At 41.3% G+C, this 18943-nt stretch overlaps 1 protein-coding gene across 3 annotated transcripts in view; it reads right to left on the bottom strand.

Annotated features, from left to right (window-relative positions):
* The window catches only part of NRIP1 (nuclear receptor interacting protein 1), a 68446-nt gene that overhangs the window by 22881 nt on the left and 26622 nt on the right, over positions 1–18943 (bottom strand). The window lies entirely within an intron of this gene.

An 18943-nucleotide genomic window follows, 5' to 3' on the forward strand; every position in this document is an offset into this window, starting at 1 on the left:
AGAAAGCTGTTAAAACCTGTCTTTTACCAGTGTAACTCAGCTGCAATACACTCACAGCTCAGATGGGCCAGAACCCAGGGTGTGCATTCATCCCTGGTTCCCCCAGTGAAGAGGCAGAACTGCAGCAGCCTGTGCCAGCAGAGTGAAGGGACTGATGCTGCAGCAGCAAGTGAATCCAGACAGACAGATTATTTTGCATGTGCTGAACTGCTCAATGGTGCCCAGTCTCTGGAATGCTGAATTACTCCAAGCCTGACTGAGCCTCCTCTTCAAGTCTCCTGAATAACAAGAACTAAGCCTGCAAAAACGAGTGTGCTCGCCCTCACTAATCAATATTAGCGTTTTTCCTGATGAGTTTGTGCAAACTCAAATTCTAGCTTCACAAGCTGGAAGTTTCCAAATTGACCAAAGTCAGTCAGTAATTTGGCTCCTATAACTATTCATTTGTAGAACTCTCAGATACCTGCCACACTGTTCTCTTTGCCAGAGTGAGAGAAAATGGATCAAGCAGTTGACAGCGGCTCAAACATCTAAGTCTGAGAGGAGGGGAGGCATCCCCAAACCTTCTAATTGCTAATAGTCAGTGCCACCTATGGCTGAGGTTGCAGAAACAAAGATCCAAAGAAGAAAAGAATAAGGTTTTTGGAACTTTTAACAAGGTTTTATAAATGGCTCCAGAAGAACAGATTACACAAAAAACGACAAATAATTTTTATCTATTCTAGATCATTTACCACTGTTTCAGTAGGTAAGGCGCTATATCAAAATCAGTTCCAAATTCTTTATATGATTTTTAAATATCTTAAAAACACACTGGAAGTTTAAAGTGCAGCCTTCTATTTTCTTATCTCACCACACTTGATTCCTCAAGTAAAACTCATCTCGTTTTTATTAACAGCTCCATTTCAACCAGGCTCTGTTGCTGCAGATGCTTTGTCCAGTGGTCAGGAAAAATATGCCAGGGAATATTTCATCACACCTTACAAAATCCTCCCCCATCACCCCAACAAACTACCAGCAACAGACTGTATTTTCTGGGAAAGTTAACCAACACAATAGACACAACAATTCCCTCCAGAGGTTTCGCAGCAGTCTCAGTTCAGCACACAAGGCCATTAATTACACAACTGCCTTTAGCATTAGCAGGATTCTGGTCGTGACAGCACTGGTGGAGTTAAAGCTGCCTTCAGTATCTGCACCCAAAATCTATTTACTTGAAGTTATGTAACACCTCCACTTCCTCTCTTCTTTATTATGGTAGACCATGGTAACAGAAAGAAAAGGGGTGGAGATGGGGAACAAGCATTTCATAATCTCAAGCAGTGCACAGCCACCCTTCAAAAACAGATCTAATCTGGAATTCACCTCTAAAATCTGCCTAAACTGATAGTAACACTCAAGCACCAACTCTTACTTAAAACTTAGATTCAGTATTTCCCAAGGAAAAGCTGTTTAATACAGGCAACCAATGCTGGAATCAACTGTGTACTTCCATTATAAGCAAGAATTGGTTTTAAAATGTGATTTATTTGGTTGGGGTTGTATTTGGTTTTGGGTTTTCTTCCTCATTTGGTGTCTTCTCCATTGCCCCATCCACTATAGAGGAGTCTACTCCAGGCCAAATAGTATTCCAAAATTCTCATTAACACTCTAATGTCATCAGTCATGCTCAATCAGTAAGGCTGGAAGCAAAAGTTTCAATTCAGCAAAAAAAATCCTTCTACTTTCCATAAAAAAAACCACAAACAAACAAAATCCCACCAAAAACCTAGGAAAACCAAAGGCTACTCAAGCTGATATATTCCACGTTTCTAAGAAAATCAAGACAAAATTATAAAAAACACATCATCAGTCTCTCTTTTAACTATGATCTGAAGAGTCTAACTCATATCTCTAATGGTAAGCTGAGAATTGACAATAAACAAAATGAAACAAAATCCCCACAACTCTAAGAACTGGCTCTTCTCAACAGAGGAATTATAAGTCCCAAAGCAGTCACAGCAATCTTGACTGGCAAAATGTTTTCAAGGACTTGGATTTAATCACGTCATTTTATTTTCCTCTGATCATTTATTTAAAGTCATAGGTTGAATTATTTATGAACAAAAGTTAATTGCATTGAAATGCAGTACTGCCCAGTATTTATCTAACACCTTTTTCACAACTCAACCTCCTGTCACCAACTGGTTAAAATCTACAAAAAATGAATACAGAATATGAGATAAGAATTAACCATTTCTATAGCATTACTGAAATTCTCTTAAATATGGATAAATATGATCAAGTCCCTGGATCTTCCCATCTGCTGTGTAAATTGTGCAACTGTTCTTACCAACTTTTCCTTACAACATGTGTTTATGTTAAAAAAAAGCAATTCAGGGAAAGAAGAGGTTATTCACAAAATATTTGGTTTGAATAAGCAAGTTTTGACTGATTAGTTGCAACTAAAGTCATCATATTTGGAGTCCAAACAGTCACATCACAGACCTTCCCAAATTGGGGTTCTTCAGAAATTTTCTCAGCTGTCAAGAGATCTCAAAGATCAACAGTCTGCATGTATAAGGCTGTATTGACACTCTCTGCAAGGTGTAAGATGGAAGCTCAAGGGTACACTCATATAAATACACCCCACATCCATAAAGTGTTAATCTTAAATCAGCAAGGCTGTATGACAGCAGTAACTACTACAGTGCATGACTGCTGCTCAGGACATGGAGCATTTTCCAAGTCCCTCATTTCCTTAAAGCAACTCATTCACTTGGCACCTGCCAGGACAAAGAGTAGAGAGAGGATTTCACAAATACCACTGTGGCTTGTGTGTGGTGACAACACACCAGGAAAGATAGATTTTCATTTTCTCATCAAGTTATTAGATTAGGTTTACACGCAGATTTAAATGCCCAGGAGGAGTCTGCCACCTGTCCTAAACTTAATTAGTCAGGAATGTCTGCATGACAAGAGCAGATACTTCAGATGTTTTGGAGTGACCACAAGCAAACATCCAAATAATCAGCAATAAAATTTCAGTGATGCCAAGAAGGAGCCACTAAGCACAGCCCTCTGTGAAACAGCCTGAATTTTATTAATGGAGTGCTTCCTACTTCCCACACAACTGACATCAGCTGAGCATCTGTAAAACCAGAGAATCAACTACGTGAAGTCTACAGCTGGGTTAAGGAAACAAAGAGCCCTAGATTTCACATTAAAATAGGGGTGCATATTTACACATTACTAAAGGGGGGGTGGTGTGTGTGTCTGTGTGTGAGATATGAAGACTCAAATCCTCTCAGACTTTTCCTCAGCTTTGTTCTTGTGCTGTTTATCATAGCAGCACATCTAAGATTTGCAGGTTTTTGTACCTCCCCTAACCCCCTCACATACCCCCCCTTCCCACATGTAGGACCATCACAGCAGATTAATAACTAGAAAAAAACAACACATTTTCATTTAAAGCGGCAAACACACCCATGTTCAAGTATACTTCACATTAATCATCTTGCAAAAAGCTAAACCCAAACCCCCTTAAAACATTAATTAGAATTTTATCTGTGTAGGTACGTAGCAACTACTGACACTGATGTGAGGAACTGAACAGAAGACAGAGAATTCAGTTAATCATCTCCTTACGTTGCCATTGGCACATAAATTTGTCTCATTAGCAGGGGCTACTTAGTTCGCTGTAGTAAACAAAGCTGCCGATACGACAGCCCCGCACACTTTTCATTCATTCACATATTTTCTTTTCCTCAGACTTCTAGCATGTGCCACAGAAGAGGCGAATGTTAAACATTCCTGGAGTGTCACAATATGTAATACAATAAAACAGATTACAACCATACCTTTCTTTCACAGCAGTGGTGCCAAGCACAGGTACACTGTAGCAATCAATTTGTTCTGCAGACAGTAAGGCTTTCATAGAATACTAATGCAAAAATCTCTTTTCTTTCTCCTTCGACTTGACTCCCCAATGCCTGGGTCCCGACCAACACAAGGAGGAGGGCAGAATGTCTTCTGCTGAGATAACCACAACTACTAATCAAGTAAGTATACGTGTACAAGGGCACAGGATTAAACCTCCACCGGGCTTGACTCGGGCACGGAGAGCAGCTCAACACATGCACAGCAAGGTCAGAATTAAACACGCACACACACGCACGCACGCGCGTCTACTTGAGTGAACTAATTTATCACACTTTGCCACTGACGGCTTTTTACCTCGGGGGAGTAAAATTACATCCTGGTGAACTGACGAGGCTCAGACACAACAGTTTCCCACAACAAATCAGATCTCTCGGGGAAGGGAACGGGGCTCAGAGGTGAACGCTCCTCTCCTCTCCCAGCTTCTCACAAACTCCACGCCGAGTGTTTGTGCATGTGTCCCTCTGTGTGTGTGTGAGTGCACACACAGGTGTGACACACACCACCAGGCACTGGCTAAACCACAACCACAGCGGCAAAGTTCAAAAAACAGGCACCAACTCCCTTCGAGAGAGTTCTCTTTCTGATTATATTTATCTTTACCTCTTAACATAATCAATCTATCAAGTCTAATTACTCCAGAAGAAAGCATTTTATTATTGTCTAACATAGCGAATGTCAAACAAGCTGTTCATTTACCTTGAAGTTTATTAGCATAGAAATGCAACATGAAGATGCTCTCAAAACATTGTCACTTGTATTCACAACATTTTCGAAAAACCACTTAGCAGGTTTTTATTGCCTGGCATAGTTGGATACTGTTCTAGTTCTTAAAATAGGAAGGGCATTATCTTAACTGTATAGCCCTTGAGCTGATATAAATAAGACTTTTCCTTTAAACATCCAATTTATATTTAACTTTTCTCTTTGGTTCTCTTTAAATAAAGACTTTTCCTACTTTCCAGTCAGCTGTACATATGTGCATGCATGTGTTTCCACAGAGGTTCATACATGTGCCTTTCAAGGAGTAAAAAGTGAAACACTGAAATTTCAAAGCAGGGGATTTTTTTTCTCCCTTAAGTTCTGCTCTGTCATGCATCCTTGCTGGCATTTTCCTCCCAGTATTGCCAGATGTACATTTTACCAAAAACATCAAGATGAACCTTACAAATTATCGTCGGCAGGGTTTTAACAACACTGCTTTTGCACACGATCTGAATTAAGAAGACACTGCACAAATGCTCCCCAAAAATAATGCCTGGCACTTTACCTAGGACAAATTAGCAAAATATTTTTGAAATATCAGTGGCTTTGCAGAGACACTGGAGAAAAAAAAAAAAAAAAAAAAAAAAAAAGCGGCGTAAATCAATACTGATGAGTTTGTCCTTGACACGGTGACCGTGTCATCGGGCTATTGTCATGTGATATCATGTCATTTCCCCACCTGGCTCATGACCTTGTCCTTTAAATGACCCAAAGCTTCCCTCAAGTAGCAGGAGGCCCCTCCCCGCTGCCTCAGCAAGGTCGAACGGGTCAGCGTGTCCTCATCTATAATCCAGCACCATTTGTCAGCAGGGAGGCTGGAGGAGGCAGGCTCGCTACAAGGGGAGAATGCCCAATTAGGCAGCTGTCACACAAAGCATAGGCTGCAAAATTATCCCCTGTCAAAAGAAGGAGCAGCTGCGGGTGCCAATTACAGCAACCTTTCAACCCTTTAGGTACTGGAAACTACACAGAAGTAAATGAAGTACAATTAGTGATAACAAATCGATGAATTAGGACAGTAAATTAGAAATTACTAGCAGGTGAGCTTAGGTCTCCCATAATATTAAGGGCACAGCACACCCCAGGCAAGGGCAGGAATATACAGATTTCACAGAGCACATCAGTTTTGTCTTATCCGTGTGTGGAGCCTGTTTGCCTCTGTTCTTTTCTTCTCACGAGCCTCGCCTGAGCCAGATGGTGCAGGGAAAGGAAAAAAGAAGTTGTAGCACCCTATCTTCCCTCTTTATCCTAGCAAATGCAGTTTCCTCCTTTCTCAGGAGGTCCTCAGAGCCAGCACCATCTTTTTCTAGTAAGCTCACTCTGTCTGACATTTATTGCACTGCAAGTTCCACCTGAACAAGGTTTAACCCGGAAAAAAAAAACAAAAAGAAAAAACACAACAAAACAGGAATGAAAACAACCAGAAAAAAACAAATCCCCCAGTAAATTTTATGTCAGTTACTCTTGAAACACTTAAATCTGAATTAACTGCTAGACTTTTGATGACAGGAGAAGACTAATTTCTGCACATTTCAGTTCTCAGACAAATCATGCAGTGACATCTCTGAGCATATACAGAGGCCAAACTCTGAAAGCAAAGTTTCTACTCTATGATTTTATTTCTTTTTTGCCTCTTTACCCTTAGTGAACAACTCACAAGTGTTTTTTTTCCCTCACTGTTTTATTAAGCATACAAGCTGGAAAGGTACTGTGTGCTGGCACCAAAAGGCAGGTCCTACAGTAAATCCAGCTTCTCCTCTGGCGCATCAGGTCAATCCTTTTAACAGGAGAGTGCTACCCGTGGATACTTGGGGCTCTGCATGCCCAAGGCAACTACAGAAGGGTGGTCACCTTCCCAGCCCCTGGCATTTACAGAATAAGAAGCTTAGAAAACATAATAAGGGAAAGAAAAATAGGAGGATAGGATTAAAAGTATGAATCATTAACATACAGCCACACAAAACCATGGTTGAGACAGTGGTACCAACACCTTTGTATTTAGGCGCTTTGACTCAAAGTGACAAGCAAATTCAAAGAACAAAATTCAGATGCATCTCCTCTTCCCAGCCAGCTCACAGTCTGTTCAAACTAAGTGAAATTGCTATTTCTTGTCAATTCTGTCTTTTCATTTCTCATTCCCTAATCCCAAAATCCACTTTTAATATGTTCTTATGCCTTGCAACCATGCTGAGCACTGAGGACAGGAGTCCAGATTCCTCCCAGAGGCAGCTCTGAATAATACCTATATACTTGCACTATATTTCATACATGTACTATACATGTACTCACACATGCATACATATATTAATGCTAATACATTCATCAAAATATGAGACAGAGCAGAAATTAAGCCACTGATCTCCAACAAGCAATTTCCTATAGCTATCTCTTGATCTCTAGCCAGTGAGTATTCCACTGTTTATTAAGAAAAAAAAATCTTGCTGTCATAACTCTGATAAGAGACAGGATAATAAAACACTAACTATAAATAATGTAAAAAATGCTCATTTAACAGCAGTTGCAATAATGCTCATCAAGTTTGACATTTCCTTTTGAGTAGCATATGGAAACCATAGAGTACTGAAAGAGTTAATGTGTTTAGAATTCAGTTTCCATCATACTAGGGTGACTATCTCTTTAAATAATTTAAATCCTCTCCATCAACTACAAAGCTGTTTTGAAGCCATTTAGCTTTGTTCTTTACATGTGTTCTAATTAAGAAATGACCTTGTCATCACACACACCAGAAATCCTGGATTATTTCCTGCAGCAAAAAAATCTACGAAGCAAAAAAAAAAAAAGACAAAAAGAGAAAAAAAATATATACTTCTTCCTTTAGTGAGGAACTGAGGAAGTTGTTGGTTGGCTGAATGCTGAAGCAGTTTCACCGCATAATTTCTGTGTGTGTGTGTGTGTTGTTGAATGTCACAGGGCGGGTTAGTGTGACCTTGAGCTGCATCAGCAGCACAGCAAGGGTCGAGATGCCTGCAGGCGCCCTTGTACTGGATTTGCAAGACAAAAACCTTCAAACTGGCTGAAGGACATCTTAAATCTCTTCAAAGGTTTTCCCGAACTAATCTGGGCTGCTCTTAGCCGGATCTGTGCCAGTGTGAGAGGCAAAATTAAAAACAAGGTCTTTGACAGGATGTTGTCTCCTCTTAACCCTTCCCGCGCAGGCGGCAGAGGGAGGGACGCTCTGCGAGGCACCGAGGGAGGCTCAACCCGCAGCAATTCTTTCATAACCAAATTATATAAGGCACCATTTACTGGGAGCGGGGCTCCTGCTCCCCCCCAGCCCCCAGAGGGCTCCCCCTCACCGCCAGCCCTCCCCCGCCGCTGGCAATGCCATTTCCCGGCTCTGCGGGGACAGACAGACACAGCCCGACGGATAAGGGAGCTCGGTGCCTCCGCTCCCTCCACAAACATCCCGGGAAAATGATGGGTGGTAGCACCCATCATGGCATGTTGTGCATGCTAAAGCCAGGTAAGGAGGAGGAGGAGGGTCAGGAACATGCTGTGGCAGGCATCAGACAGGTTTTATGAGCAGGAATTAAAAAGTGACCACTTCTCGTGCTAACCTGTGATTTCCTTCCCAGTCATCCCGAGCCAAGCAGGAAGCGGAGCAGAGGGCATTACCATGCCATGGGCCTACCAAGGGCTGGAGAGCATGACTGTACACACAGGGGGAACAAAAACAAATAAAGCAACTGCCCAGCCTGCCTGGGACTGCTCATCATCCCACAGGGTGACACAGAGGCAGAGATAACCTCTAAGAACACATGGTTACTCCATGAAACCACAAGTTTACCCAGTGGATTTAGCAGCTTTATTCAAACACAGCTATGGGCACAGTGAAGGGATGGGGGCTTCCTTCAGAAGTGTATTTGCACACAGAATCGCCAACTCCACCTCCAGTAAAATTCTGCCAAGTAGGAGAATGCTTAGTTAGAAAGCAACATGGATCCCCAAATTGAATGAAGAGAGAAAGGCATCACCACGTTCCCCCATCTGTTTGAGTGGTGTATGTTAATGGTCAGATTACACTGTCAGTTTCTACAAGGGAAAACAAAATAAATACAAATGAGTTAAAATAACCTCAGTGTGAGCTAGCATCACACTTCAGAACTATCTTTTACTGTTTCTAGGATATCCACCAGGCAAGTCCTTGAGGAGAAAAGGAAGGAGTCACTCGCACCAGCAGAGGGTGTTGTGATTCTTCTCTGCTTGAGCACAGAAGGCTCCGTTTAGTCTGGTTTTGTACAGTCATTTTCCAGGCACTACAGTCTGTTACACGGTAACAAAACGCATCTAAGTTTACTGAAGAAGGACACAGCTTTGCCAGTTATGTCACAACTGCTATAACACCACCCTTCACCCACCACTGAAATAGATTCACTGCCTCACTCCCAAGAACCACAGCTCTCCTCACAAAACACCCTCCCTCCTTAGAAGGTTTTAACCATTTTAAGCATTAGGTTTCAGTAGCATCAGTGACGGTGCCTTCTGCATCAGCAGAGGAAGAACTTGCACCATACAGATGCTTTTCCACAGGCCTGTTACACCTGGACAGAACGCCATGGTGTTCCCACAGCACCTGGTTGTCAGAAAAAACCCCATGACTACTCAGAGACCCTCTCATCTCTGTTCTGCAGCCCCAGGGAAGCAGGAGCCTGGGGGCGGCACACACCACATGTGCCTTCTCCAACCCATCACAGACCGTGGAAATGGAGACTGACCAGACCCACACATGATCTTCCTGCACTAAGGTGTTCTTTTTGCAGTCTTTCCATGATGGGATGCCATACAAGCAGCCAACTGTGGTGTTTTGTTTTGGTGTTTTTTAAAGAAAATAAAGTTTAGCCACTTAGTCTACAAGACAATTACTGCAGTACTGCATTCTGTGCTGTGCTTCCTAGAACACTTCCCAGTTCACCCCAATTACCAGGAAGAGAGATTGAAGTAGCTCCCATATTACATGTTAGCCTAGCTGAAAACACCAAAAAGAATTTTCATGGTATGGCCATGCAAAATCCCTGATTTCTTAAGCTTCTCCAAGGTGTAACAGGACAAAAATATATTATCTTTTTTCCAAGCACCAAGTGTTGTGAAAATCCCCAAAACAAAAACAAAGAGCTCCTATTGCAGTGTTCCAGCTGAGCAGGGTGACTCAAAGATGCAACAAAAGCTTTCAAGCCACACAGTCGCTGCTGCCAAGTATGGGACACGTTGTGTGGCCCTGCCAAAACTAGAAGCCAAAAGCCAAAAATACAAATTAGCAGCTTTCTTCCAGGGCCACAACAGTTCAGTACAAACTTCCAAATCAGGCTGTGCCTAGGAGATTCAGACAAGAGCAGTGAGTGCAGTTACACAGCACACCCACCCACCCAAACCACAGCCATCGTGACAGTGTCACATCTGTGGAGCTGGACAGTCACTCATTTCTACCATTTCCATCAAAGTGGGCTTTGTGGCTATTTCAAACAATTTCTCATGCATGGCAAGCTGCAGAGGATAAAACTGCTCCCTGCCTGCTCCTACCACAGGGATACTCACAGGAGAACACACAAGCTCTGTCTATACAGGACAGGACGAGCATTTTACAGACCACCCAAATACAGCTTGCCCACTCAATCTTAATTCTGCCATTTTCTAGCTGTTGATTCTGAGTACACAACATTCATATTCTTTAAACCTCAGACTTATTTTGTACATAGTGTACCTCAGTGCAGTAGAAAAAAAGAAGGGATAAAGGTGGCAGAAGTTAATATAATATATTCTCTTTCCATTTGAACACCACTATTAAATAAAAAATTTCTGCTAAGGATGCTACTGACAAAACCATTCTCTTGGAACCATACATCCCACAAGGATTTGCAGAAACGGTTGAAAAATCATTTTGTGACTGACCACATCTCCCAGCATTTCTGGCCTAACTTCCAACCAGCACCCAAAGAAGCCCTTGGTCTACCAGAAAAATGAAAATTAATACTACTGTAAAACATTAGGTATATCTACTTTGTAAGAAGCTTTATCAGTAGTGTATAATTTTTAAGTAAGATATAGCTGGCCTTCTTATACTAGCATAAGTCAGTTATTGCATACTATACTAGTATATATACACTATACTAGTATGCTTATGCTAGTATAAAATAAATTAATATTGTAATTAGTACCTGACAGTAACAGGTAAGGCCAAGAAGTACTGAATAATGTATATTAAAGTGATCAAATATTGTCATCCTTTCTGTATTCTCCATATGGAGAGCATCTACAGGAGGGCCACAAGGATGGCAAAGGGCCTTGAGGGGATGCCATATGGGAATTGGTTGAGGACACTTGGTCTGTTCAGCCTGGAGAAGAAGAGACTGAGGGGAGACATCATTTAGGTCCTCAACATCCTCACAAAGGGAAGTGGAGAGGCAGACACTGATCTTGTCCCTCTGGTGATCAGTGACAGGACCTGAGGGAATGGCCTGAAATTGTGACTGTGTCAGGGGCAGTTTAGGTTGGATATCAGGAAAAGGTTTTTCACCCAGAGGGTGGCTGGGCACTGGAACAGGCTCCCCAGGGAAATGGTCACAGCATCAAACCTGACAAAGCTCAAGAAGATTTTGGACAACACTCTCAGGAAATAGAGAGCTGCATCCAGCTCTGGGCTCCCAGCACAGCAAGGACAGGGACCTGCTGCAGCCAGCCCAGAGGAGGCACCGAGGGCACCAGAGGGATGGAGCAGCTCTGCTGGGAGGAAAGGCTGAGAGAAATGGGGTTGTTCTGCCTGGAACAGAGAAGGCTTTGGGGTAATCTAATTGCAGCCTTTACAATACCTGAAGGGAGCCCACAGGAAAGATGGAGAGAGACTGTTTACAAAGGTCTGGAGTGACAGGACAAGGGGGAATGGCTTCAAACTGACAGAAAATACGTTTACACAAAATATTAGGAATAATTTCTTTACTGTTGAGGATGGTGAGGCACTGGAACAGATTTCCCTGAGAAGTTCTGGATACCACATCCCTAGATTATTCAAAGCCAGCTTGGATGGGCCTCTGGGCAACCTGGTCTAGTGGAAGGTGTCCCTGGTTCATGGCAAGGGCCTGGAATGAGATGATCTTTGGGGTCCCTTCCAGCCCAGGCCATTCCATGATCCTATGGTACAAATGAAATAAGCTTTTTCTGCTGAGATCTCAACAAACAGCCAGGCATCTTCCACAACTTGCTAGTAAAGCCCAGTGTTTAATTTAGGTCTCCCACTGGGTCTCAAATTCTCACTGCAGCAACCTTCTCCAGATGTTCTGTCAAAACCAGTAACTCCCAAACCTGGCACACCCTTTCAAAAAGTGGATCTCAATAAACTAAGGCTGATGACCCACCCAGATAGCACCATTCACTTTTAGGGGGTTCATTTCCTGCTTCAATCATCTCAGATACTCACTTAGGGACATTATCAACACTTCATACTATATACACTCACAAATACATTTTATTCTAATTTTTAACTTGTGTCCTGATTGTGAATTACATGAGCATTTGCAGAAGAATAAGGACTGTATCAATGTTTAAGACTGTATTTTGCTGAATCAGGACCCTGAACTTTAATGCAGGTTTTTCTCATTGCTGTGCCAGTTTATTTTATTCAGTACAAAGCCACCAACAACCTTTGAGTTCTTCTGCTCAAGGTCATTTTTAACATTCACAAGCACAGCTTTTTGGCTGTCTGCAGAGCACAGAATTTTTTTAAAAGTGGATTTCAGAGCAAAGTGATGCCTGGAAACATCTTTAAATAGTGGAAAAAACACCCTTTAAAGTTGCCTTAATCAGCTGCCTGTTAAAGTTGCCTTAATCAGTTGCCTGTTAATAATTCTACTTGGCTACCTTTAATACCATAGGCTCTAATTTTGTCTCCATCTCTGCACCCACCCATATCTGGAAGGTATAAACATGATATAAAATCAGTTTCAACTCCTGCAATCTCAACGTCTAAGCTACACCTCCCACTCTTAGCCTTTGAAGGCATCCAGTACACAGTCAGGTCCTTGAGCTCCTTCTCCTGTTCTGCCAGACACAACATTTTCTAAATTTGCACTTAAAAGGGGGGCAAGGGTGGGGAGCTACCTACATTCAACAATAATTTGCAATATTTTTTTTAAAAATCCAGAAGTTTGTTTATATTATGTTTTATAAAGTTAAACATAATTTCTTATTCCTCAGTCATCTTCTTTCATCACCCCAACTAACCTTCTTAAGCTTCTGTATCACTTCCTCCTGCTTATAATTAAGGATGTGGGATTGAAGGGGGTAATGTAAGGAAGCACTTATTTTATTTACACTTCTGATTGTGCTGTATTAAATGTTATTAGTATTTTATCAGCACCTGACTGATAAAGAAACATCACAAGCCTATGAAATTAAGACAACAGTATGTTTTGGGGTTTTTATGTTTTTAACATATATATCAGTCTCTGCATCATCACTGAAACACTACATTGCCAAAGTTCACCTTCAAACACTCTTGTTTAAATACTCCTTGTTTTGTCTGTGCAAATCTCAGTACAAAGCAAAAAGCAGCATACTGATTACAGAAAATACAGCTAGCCATAAAATTTGAAAAGATGCAAGTGTCTGGCAGGCAGGCATGTTTTGTATACACTGTCCTTCCACGTGTGTGCATCTAGGTTAGGCATGCACGCTTCATGCTGGTACTCCAGGCCGCCGAGAAGAGAAGCTGACAACCAGAGAAGCCCAACAGAAGAGTGAATTACACTTGTGGGGTTCCAGCAATGACCAAGCTGTAATACTGTTTCCATGTGTCCAGCAAAATAGCTGCAGCCACCAGCAGTCAGCAGCGATTCCTGGGTAAGTGCATTTATGTGCTCAGCTGCCAACAGCACTTCCCTCTCCAAAAGAGGCTCCATTAATTCCTAGGTCGGGCAGTGGCTCACACTGCCCGGCTCTCCAGGGTGTCAGAAACCCACCCACCACAACTGTTCTCTTGATATTTTGTTATTTCACTTCACACCAGTCTCAATTTAGAATTACAGGTGTTTTGTATTATACTCAAGCCAGAGATTCCCACTCTACTGCACACATCTAAATTTGCAACCTATTAGGTTCTCTTTCTTAAGCCTTAGAAATCCAAATGGTTGTGAATCTTTCATCCCTTTGTAAGATTCAGATCTCTTGACTACTTCTTAACATAGAACACAAAAGTGCTATCAAATCTCATATTAAACTTAATAGAAACTTAAGCAGAGGAAAGTGAGATTTATCCTGTTCCTAGTCAAGCCATAAGCTTAAGTAAGGACCACTTCTTCATTTACTTAAGAACCAATAGTTTTAAAATACATTACAATAGAAAGCACAAGAAAGGGAGGAGAGCAGTTCAGGATAATTGCCTAGAAACTTTCTCAAAGGGATCCTTTTAGAAACAAAGCCCCTGATCTGTCTTGTAGCAAACACAACCCCTCGGCCCAAACACAATGCCTCTATAAAACAAATACACTACAGCTCCATACTCTCAGCAATTTTTCCAACTACAGCAGGTCTTGCTAAACTACTGGGTTAGGAAAACAGAGAGCACACTAAAATTGTTCTGCTTTTTCAGAAGGCACATTAGGTTTCTATTTAGTGCATACCACAAAAATTAAGTCCAGTTTCTCAAGGTGTGCAACGGTTCATTCAAGTTTGTCTAATTCTTAGTATTTTGCCAATAGTACAGTTGTTACCACCCCCCCCCCAGGCTGGCTGATTTAAAGAATCAGAAATATGAAGCTTTCACAACTTTTTTAAATGCACCCAAAGATTTCAAAACATTTAAAAAACCCCTGTCACTTTTCAATTATTTTCATTTACGGATGACTAACAGTATGTCTGTGCCAAACACAGACATAAAAAGCATTCTTCAAGAGACATGAATCTACATAAAAACACAGATTTGCCAAATTAAAATACTGGGAGAACAACTATTTACCTCAAACAAAAACAAAAAGCAACTTTAAATTAATTTGTCAACTTTCCAAACTTTCATGAACATCACAAAAATGGCTTTGTATTAGCAAATTAAGCAAAATGGCTTAATATTAGCTATGTACATAATGTAAATAATTATTAAAAACACCATTATTCCACTGTTTCATCTTTCCTGATGTACAAGTGAACAACTGTTGAGAAACCACAGATAAGCAAAATGCAGCATTGGGAGAAGGCAAACTGAGTGCTAATTTGAAAAAGATGAAGATGGAATGTTACTACTCTAAATACAACTCACATAATTTATAACATAGTTGTATAGATAAATATCAAATATCCTCCTAGAGGCTGTCTTAACTTTGTGTGGTTAATGGATCAGCCATAGTAGGGAGAGAATTGACAAAACTCTCAGCCTTTCCTCCTTGCTATGTTTATGTGTTGGTACTAACAAACATCAAACAAAGCATCAACAAAAAATTACTGCCCACAGAAAAATAAAAGGACCCAGTTCATTTGCTCACAAACACAAAACAAACATTAGAGTAGTCTCCAAAAGCATAAGATGACCAACAAAAACAACTGTACATACAGTTCACCTACACACATGGCTCTATACATCACCCAAAGGATCTCCCATGCTCATGAGCCACCCTTCTCCCCTCATCTGTCACACTGACAATCGGCATCCAAAGAACAGAAAAGAAATGTATATGGGAAGAACCTCATGGAAAATGTCCTTCCCTTAATTCTCTTATGTATGAAGTTCACAGCAGGAACATTTTGGCTGTGGAATATTCATGCTCACTATCACCTGACATCAAGGTTCATTTCTCTGTGAAAGAGCCTCCAAAGGATAATAAAGTAAAAGCCTGAACACTTGCAAGAAGCATGTAATAACGCAGAGAAGCAGTAAAGATTACTCCTGCCCTAAGCAAAGGGAATAAATAGATAATTGTGGAAAAGAAACTACTAAGATCTTTCAAAAGCCTGCTACTTAAGAACACAGGAAGAGCCTGGTTTTTCAACATAACATCCATCAAGATCTAATGCATGTCTTTGAAGGCAAGCTGGAGTCATATAAATTCATATAAACCTTTTTTTTTGATCCAAACCGGAATGCCCAAGCTGCAGCCTGCTGGCCAGATCCAATCCACTGCAACAACTCATCTGGCCAGCTGCCCACTTCTTACTGTCCTCCCCAAAGGCTAATTAGATATAGGAAGGAAGCAGGCAAGGGCTTGGGGAATTACCCTCACATCTGATTTCCCACTGCTATGTTTCATAAGGGCCTGCAGCCCCTGCTCTATCAAACAACAGGGTGGAAATGACCACGTGTGGTGATGGTGCTCGTGTAACTCCACATGCCTGCTAATAAATACGAATTTTGTTCCATGTCTGGTAGCGCTGCCAGCCCTGTGTCAGCACAAATGTGTGTTGCCCACATGTTTCTGTTACAGCACACACCCTACCCCTGTTATCACAGCATCACCTGCAGTCCTGACCCTCTGCCACCAACGCAGCTCCCCGGGAAAGCTGGACACCAGCACTCCAAACCAACAGGTTTTACACCAATCCAGGCAAGAAATGTCTTGAACTGGGGTGAGTTTCTTCCAAACCAGGCCCAGCTCACGGAGGAAGGCTCTCCATGCTCCCCGAGTAACATTTAGCTCTAAGTTGAGAGTGACTGCTAGCTGCCACAACTCCATCAGGGCATGCATACTAATGCTCTTGGCCTGCTGCCATATCATCCATATATGCTTTATTACAGCTCATCTCCTGAACGTGCAAGACATTTATCTTTGATTCTTTCAAAATGACAAAGAAAAAAAAATCCTGATACTGTAGAACTGGTTTTAGTGCTGTTCAGACCATTTAAACTGGGTCACTGCAAGCTCTTCAAGCAGATGTTTCTTTGTCACCACATACAAGTAGGAGCACCAAGTCATTTCTGCCATATGAAAAAACTCTTCTGGATTATAAGGGCTAGAATTCTTAAACAATGATCAGGTAAGCCTCTAGTCACAGTTTTTCCATTTGTCAGCAGAAAGTTTAAACACTAAAAATACAGAAAGAGCAGGTCAATCACATGAATCAACCTACTAGCCTCAACACTAGTCAGTCATGGGCAGCAGGAATGACAGATGGGTGATGAGACAAACATAAAACTTGCAAATTTGAGTCCACAAATTCAAAGGCAGATCAATGACCATGACTGACAGAAGAAAATGTAGACCTCAGAGACACCAACCAACCATCCTCAGAAATATGAATCTCTTCCCATCCCTCAGGTACACAGTGAGATCAAGGAATGCAACTGAGAAACACCATCATTTCAACAGCAATGCAAGCCCATTGGTATGCGCTCATTGGAACAAAGTTACTGGACTAGAATGCATTATTTTAAAGTAGTGAAACCCTTGGCCAATACAGTTTATTTTGAAGATAAATTGTATGAAATGTCTTGCACAAACAAGACTTGTCCTAGAAACCTGAGAATTAGTGGTATGGAAGAAGAAGAAAATAAGTAAAACCACCAGAGTTGAAAGGCACACTTCAATTAACCTGACCAATTATTCATAAAAATTTACCAACCCACATAAAAACAGGATTTGCTAGTTTTTCATCATGATAAAGAACATTCTCCGTTCCTGCTCACTCCATGCCTAGTTTGTTGCCAAAAAATGTATAGCACAAAACATCCTCACAATCGCTTTTAAAAAAATTTAGAGGTTGAACAACCAATTATTAAAACTCAGTAATGTCCCTGTAAAAGATTTTACCCTTTGAGTCAGATGTAACACATCTTAACTCTACTTTAGTGGATGTAAACAAAAACACTGAGTAGACAGTCTTCTACCCTGAAAACAGGATTCATGTAAGAAAGCAAGTGTTCTTGGCAGCTGTTCCCTTGAGAGGGAAGCAATGCCAGATGGTGAAGCTGCTTCCCACGGAGGCTGGCAGGTAAGTGGTGAGCCCTGGGATCTGCTGGTCCCCTTCCCAGAGCAGCCACTAGTGCAGCTGAGCACCTGGGCTACTCCTTTCTCTCACAACAGCCAAAGAGAACAGCAGAAACCAAACTGCAGAGTTATGCAGTTTTCCATCAAGTTTTGTCTCACATAACAAAACTTTTGCAATAGGCATACATAGTTGCAAAACCCCCAAAGGAACTCTGTCATGCCAAACTTGGCTTTTCATCACCAAATTTTTACTACTTTTTTCTTCCACAAGTTTATGGAAAAAAACTTACTCTAGGAAAAAGTAAGAGGGGGAGTATATTTTAAATAATCCACACTAAATTTAAAAAAAAAAGTGGATGGGTACAGCTGTTGAGGGCAAACAGGAAAAATTACTGGTTCTCCTTTAGGAGAAGGATGAAACGTCAACAAAACACAAAAAAGGTGATAGTGACCACAACTGTTTGTAATGAAGAGGGTAAAAAACCAGACTGATTCCTCATCAAAAAAGAAGACATTCTGAAATAACAAATTGTCAAAGCACTGACTGAAAACACATTAAATAGATCAGTTCTGCAGAAGTACCAAATGCTAAAGGTGGCAGAATGAATTACTGCAGGTGGTGGCTGAAACAGAACACTTATACGAGTTCAAGGAAAACCAAAATTAGTTTCTAAGTTAATGATGGAGCAGCAGCTTCAAATACAGTCACTTTGCTTTTTGTTCACATAAGGTAAATCTTATTATTACATTCCATCATTTTAGTACACCTTCTAGGTCTTTAATATTGTACACCATTTGCCTTTTTAAATAAAGTAGGTTGTACATCCATTTCATTAAGATGTAACAGTGATTAATCTCAAGTAGGAAACACTGACACCATACCAAATGCGCAGCACTCATACATGGATCAGACTGGCATTCCCAAAAATCATGTTTTACATGGATTCAGGCCACCCCAGAGCTCAGATCTGAGTGAAAGGCATTCTGGAAAGGATGAGCCCTGGTAGTACAGCTCCCCCAAGCTGAATCCCACATACCAGCCATGGCTGACGTCCTTCCCACCTCATTTTCCCTCCCTGTGTTACACAAGAGGAATCATTACACAGTCCAAGGCTGTGCAACTATTTCAGCACTAATCTGTGCCTGCAAGACAACATGAGCGCAGACATCCAGGGCTATGCTGAGCCTGGGCACTGTCAGAAGTTTGTCCTAAACTCTCAAAACATTTGATGTTGCTTCTATCATTTTCAAGACCTGACTGAAGAGTAAATCTCTTTGAATATGCCATGAAAGAGACACGGAAGATATACTACAGCAAAGTAAACACTGCTTAGGGATAA

This window comes from Ammospiza caudacuta, chromosome 2 (assembly GCF_027887145.1).
Source record: "Ammospiza caudacuta isolate bAmmCau1 chromosome 2, bAmmCau1.pri, whole genome shotgun sequence".
Taxonomy (NCBI): Eukaryota; Metazoa; Chordata; class Aves; order Passeriformes; family Passerellidae; genus Ammospiza; species Ammospiza caudacuta.